General features: G+C 32.8%; 1 pseudogene; it reads right to left on the reverse strand.

The window, feature by feature from the left end:
* Window positions 1-402: 402 nt before the first annotated feature.
* On the reverse strand, window positions 403-4,189 carry LOC139874571 (E3 ubiquitin-protein ligase PRT1-like; annotated as a pseudogene).
* Between the last annotated feature and the right edge of the window lie 1,951 nt (window positions 4,190-6,140).

The following is a 6,140-nucleotide window of genomic DNA, read 5'->3' on the forward strand; positions in this document are numbered from 1 at the left end:
CATATTACAATTGAATTATACAAGTTCAAAAGTTTACTATAACTAGTTTTTTGGCCCGCGCTTTTGCTGCGGGTTGGTTTCGAAAAAAAAAGTACCGTAGCTACATAGCGGGTATTCGGGTCGGATTGATGGAGCGGGTCAGGGGATCCGGATGGTATTGGGTTAGTGGTTTGGGGGGTGTTGGGCAAATTATGTTTTGAAAAAAAGAAAAAAAAAAGTTACTATTAAGGAATGGTGTTAACCAATCATAGGTTGACACCATTTACCACAATTTATATATATATATATATATATAAATAAAAAATATACAGGTACTCGAAAGACAGATTAATCGTTTGAACGCCAAACAAATGTGGTTGATCGACAAAGCAGATGAAGGCAGTTAAATCTAGTAATAATCTTTCACAATGCAGTTTGATTGTGACTTTCACGTTCTTCTGAATCAATAATAGGCTCGATTCGAACTAAACCAGCCCCATCATCATCATCATCATCATCATCATCATCATCATCATCATCATCATCATCATCATCATCATCATCATCATCATCATCATCATCATCATCATCATCATCATCATCATCATCATCATCATCATCATCATCATCATGACTATTATGATCACCAAGAGAAGAAGATGCAAATTCAGAGGTTTCAATAGCAGAATTAGACCGATGTTGAGAAGCAGCAGAAATCATTGCCAGCTGTCCACTTACCAATCTGTATATAACATCCCGAGTTGGGACCGGTTTGACCAAGTCAAGCTTGTGTTGTGGTGTATGTTTCTGATTAAATCGGCCAGGAATCTTTAAAGTCCGAGTTATAACAGTCTCCGCAAAGATCATAACCTTTCTTTTCTGTACAATCTTTGCAATGATATCTATCCCCGATTATCGGACACATCTGTAAATGATTAAGTTCATCATCCAAGTACACTTCTTCAAATTTTATCAAATTTTAACTAAATAACAAATATTTATGTTGAGAATTCATTTCTAAACGAGTGCAAATAACTTATACTCACAATGTGACTCAATGATTAGCATTTGAGGCTGATGAATAGTCATCGGAGGACTTTCAACCCGTTTGACCCATATAACCCGTTTGGTTGTTTGATTCGACCCATTAAAAAGACATACTGTTTTCCTAGATACCTTAAAAAAAACCATACTGGTTATTAGATTATTACAAAAAGCTTAGATTTTCTTAATTAAATTCATGCTACTACAAAAGCAGAAAAAGAAAATATATATATATATAAAAAAAAAAAAAAAAAAAAAAAAAAAAAAAAAAAAAAACTTACCCCACACATATCACAACCAAATCTTGGATGAAATTTAGAACCGTTAATAGCCCACCACTGAACAAAGTTCTCATCGTTAGTTGGATACGAGATCTTGGTACCTTGATCGTTGGCTTCTGAACAATCAAGAGACAATATTAGCATCATTATTTGAAAGTTCAAAGCATATAGGAACCTATAGGTGCGCAAAAATGGTTCTACACTCGAAGACTAACAAAATTCTAAAAATTGAACCAGGGGTAGAAGTGGTGACATATGATCCTGTTCTAGGTTCTAGTGTTTTTTTTTTTTAAACATTTTTCAATGTCCAAAACCAGGATCAAAATGATATGTTCCTTAAAAATTAACTATTCTTAAATTTGAAACAAAGATGTTTTATATGTCTATTTTCATAAGTACAGCTATATAGGACTAAAAACAGAGCCAAAGTTTGAATCCGATTCACAGTTCGTCTTGGGACCTCACCACCTCAGAAGTAGAACGATCGTGTTTTCAGTTCTGTTGGTTTGTAGTTTTCGGTTTAATTATGAATGTTCAATCTAGTCTAGTTTGACCCAAATAACACATATAAGAACTAGATATCATAAAACCATAACTTAAATGCAAAAAGATTTATCTAAAACTTAGGTGTTGTTTGTTTTTTAAGATGTTATTATCTGAGAATCTGCAAACCATGTCAGTAGAGAAGATGTGGCCTAGAGGTATGTACGGTGGATAGTGAAGACTGTTTGTTCTAATGTCTGCAAAATAACTTAATCATGTCTACAACACTTAGAAGCATATTTCTAAGTCTACGAGTGTGCAGACAAAATAAGATATTATTTTATCTTATGTCTTTAGGAAACTAACAGTCTGCAGGCAAAATGTGTGCATATGCGCATACATAAGACAAAATAAGACTTACACAATTAAAAACAAACACCTTAATGTTGCTATTGAAACTATCAAACTCACCCTCGAACGAATTTACAGTTTGAATCTGCTCTTGTGTGAGCTGTGCACTGCTTCTTCTAAGTACATATTCCGAAGGAAATTGTTTCTCGAGGACGTAATCAATTTCCTTACAGACTTTTGGAAATCCACTTGGATGTCGACATTTACAAACTTGACATTTAATCACCCGATCTTCTTGAACCGTAATGCAGGCCTCACAATATACTAAAAAGTAATACGAAGAGATTTTTTAAAAAAGTGTTATCCTATTATTGTAAAAACACATATCAAAATACACAAAAAAAAAAAAAAAAAGGAAAAAAAAACGGAGTGACAGTACACATACCATGACCGCAATTAAGAGCAACAGGATGATATAGCAGTTGCATGCAAGCAGCACAGAGCACATCAGCAACTGTTACCTGCTTACAATTTCTGGCAGAAGTCGAACTCCCACCATTTGACTTATTTTCTTCAGTCAACGAAGGATTAGTTGACAAATTATCGTCAAAAGTGTCATGTGAAGGCGGGCCCGCAAGGCTCGAATGGTCTATCTTCTCATCCAACTCTGGTAAAAAGCCAGATGATATTTGTTCTTCATCCTCTATACCACGTAATCACATAAATTTATATACCAATCGCACAAACAACGCTATATATAGGTTAACTTGAGTTGTTTCCAACTCTTATCTACTAAAAAATGAACAAATCATAAAACCGAACAAGGTACATTCTTCATCCAATATACAAGAACACAATAACCTAGAAATAAAGGTTACCGAGAAAGCGTAAAAGAGTTTACCAAGTGTTTGTGTTTTCCTATTTTCATATAAAATCGGATACATCTTTTTGAGAAAGACGTCTAAGATGCCACATATGGCGGGAAAATGACGATACGGGTGCCGACATAACGGACAATGAGATTGGCCTCTCATATCCATTGAGCGGTGGCAACACCAAAAACAAGTGACATGGCCACAAACTGCAATAAAATAGTCAATAGACATACATAAACATACATAAATATAATACAACTGCAATATCAAATTAGTTTTAATCATTTCCTACCTAAAACAATAGGCTTGTATAAAAGGTCTCTGCAACAGAAAAGAATTAACTCTATTAATAATGATCATCACCAACCAAAAAGAAGCTTAAAACTTTAGTAGTAAATAATATACATGTATATCAATCAATCATTATAAAAGTGCAGTTAGAATTCGGATGCTTATGTGTCTAAATTCCGAATGTGCATACGAAAATGATCCGTCCAAATTAGTCCTTACATTTCTTACTTATCCTTACAAAAACCTAAATATTATTAAGATCAATAAGAATAACTGCATAATAATAGTTTGAATCATATTACTTATAAAATTAATTTTGATAACAGTATTTTGTATATTATTGTATCTCAATACAAGCATTGATAGAACTTAAAGCATCAAAATCGGTAAATTTAGAAGTGTGTACAGTTATGCATCTAAATATCTAATTGCCTAAATGCATCTTATATGCTAATCTATTGACTTTTTTATCACGAAATATTTGAATACATTATCAAACGCTTTAGATAAAAAATCATCAGACTGATATTTGCTTATTGTTACAGTTGTTACCATATTTAAATTCTTGTTGGAACCTTTCAATTTGCATTTGCATATACAATATATATGGTTAATTAATATTTTGAACATGAACAGCAACACATTCAATTCAAACCCTAGCTTAAGCAGGAAGATAATTTCAAATTGTGCATTAATTGAATCAAAATAAAGTTATAGGAGACATTACAAGCAAACGGCGCATATAAAATGATCAGAAACTTGCTCCGATTCATTCGTTTCTTCCATGGCTGGTGTTTTCATTCGCGATTTTGATTCATATTTCGGAGTTTTATTCAAAGAGAATAAAATAAAATAAAATAAATTCTTTAGCCCATATAATTTGGCCCAATCTCTACAGCTTCATTTTTTATGGTTTAAGAAAACTTTGTGTCTCTTTATTACGTGGAGGAGTTTATGTGAGTATAAAAATTTTCATTTATTTGATTGGTATCACGGTATGGGTGTTAACAATTCCAAGTTTTGGAGGATAATCAGCCCGACTACACTTTTGGTCATATGGCTAGCTAGACACGCTTTCATCTTTGACGCAAAATTCACTTGTCGAACGGCTATAGTGTGAAATATCAACCTCAAGATTTTCCTATGGGCCACTTCTTTCGATTTTTGTTTTAGCCATCAAGCTTATGTGTGGGAATATAACTCAATTTTATTGTGTCAATCGGCTTAGTTTGTTTCTCAAGTAGTTAGAAGCTGAGTCAAGATCACAATGTTGTACTTTTGTTTATGGCATCCTTTATTTTTTTGATGAAGGAGCATTTTAATATATTTCTGTTTTTCGCAAACAATAAAAAAAAGATAGTGTTTTTGATGAAGGAGCATTTTAATATATTTCTGTTTTTTCGCAAACAACAAAGAAAGATAGTGGAAGACTTTTGTTGTTTTATATGTTTAGGGTAATAGGGTATGTTTTGAAAAATTATATGTTAGTTGATAGTTGTTAGCTGATAGTTTCTTAGATTTATTTAGTGATTTGGCAGAGTAGTTATTGTTGTTAAAAAGTGTAATCTGGCAAAAAACTATGACTTTTTCCTCAAACGCTAGTTTTAGTAGCTCTTAGTTATTTTTCCTTCGACTAAAGGCTTTAAGCTTTTTAAACCATACTAAGTTTTTTATAAGATAACGGTTTTTTTAGAAAAACTAGGAACTCGTAAAAGCTTTAAAAAACTTCTTACCAAACAGTAGTATTTTTTAGGGTTAACATGGCATATTGTACTATTCATAAGGGGCATTTCTACCATTTTAGTAGTTGGCTAGCTTTCAAAACCTCTGCTTAGTTTTTTTTTGAAACTTCATGTTCCGTAGTTGCGTAGAACAATTCCAACTGAGACAATATTTCGGGATTCGCTTCGCCTTAAAGCCTTGCTTCCCTTACTTTGTAAGGGTATTTATGTAATTGTGGTAAAATTCATATACCGAATCTACATTTCTCGGCCTCTACCACAAACTTTGACCGTTTCTTAGTACTTGTTACATCGAGTAAAAATGTCTCATATAAGCAGTGGCGGATCTTGAAGACATATTCAAAAGGGGCCGGGGCCAATTAAATGTAGTGTAGAAATGTTTCTGATTTCTTCACTATATTAATGAAAATTAAGTGTTTTGGATTGCTTGACAAAAGTGTTTTAAGTTTTATTATGATGGATAAATTAGTGTCTTTATATTTTGAATTTTACCATTGAAGTCCAAACACAAATGAAATGCGAACATTGCGTGGTTAATAAGATGCTAGCCTTTATACACACTTCATTGATCCTACTTAAAACAATTAATGGTTAATCCACATCCACATAATTTGGAAGTGGTAATCCATTAAAAAAAAAAGTACATGTGGTACTCAGAACTTGGGTGTGTAATGAAAGTAAATGCTAAGCAAACCACTAAGCCAACGCTACAAATGTGTCTATCTATAATATGGCTATTATATCAGTGAAATTTGAGAGGGCCATGGCCCACCGATACCCTCACAAAGATCCGTCCCTGCATATAAGCGGGACTTTGTTCACTATATCATGAATTTAGAACATCTGTGCAATGTGGTTTGATGTGTGTATTCTGCAAACTCCTTATGCAGCCGTGGCTGCAACAAAATAAGCAGAGTATGGCATTGCTATGAAACAACACGATGATGATCTTGTAATATTTTTTATTGCCTTTTCCATTACAAACTTTAACTAATTATATAGTACTTTATGGTATATTTTTCAACCTTATTTGATCACTCATATTTTATATTTATATTTAATTTAATGTTTACTATATATATGAAAAGGAACAT

Source organism: Rutidosis leptorrhynchoides, chromosome 11 (genome assembly GCF_046630445.1).
Source record: "Rutidosis leptorrhynchoides isolate AG116_Rl617_1_P2 chromosome 11, CSIRO_AGI_Rlap_v1, whole genome shotgun sequence".
Taxonomy (NCBI): domain Eukaryota; kingdom Viridiplantae; phylum Streptophyta; class Magnoliopsida; order Asterales; family Asteraceae; genus Rutidosis; species Rutidosis leptorrhynchoides.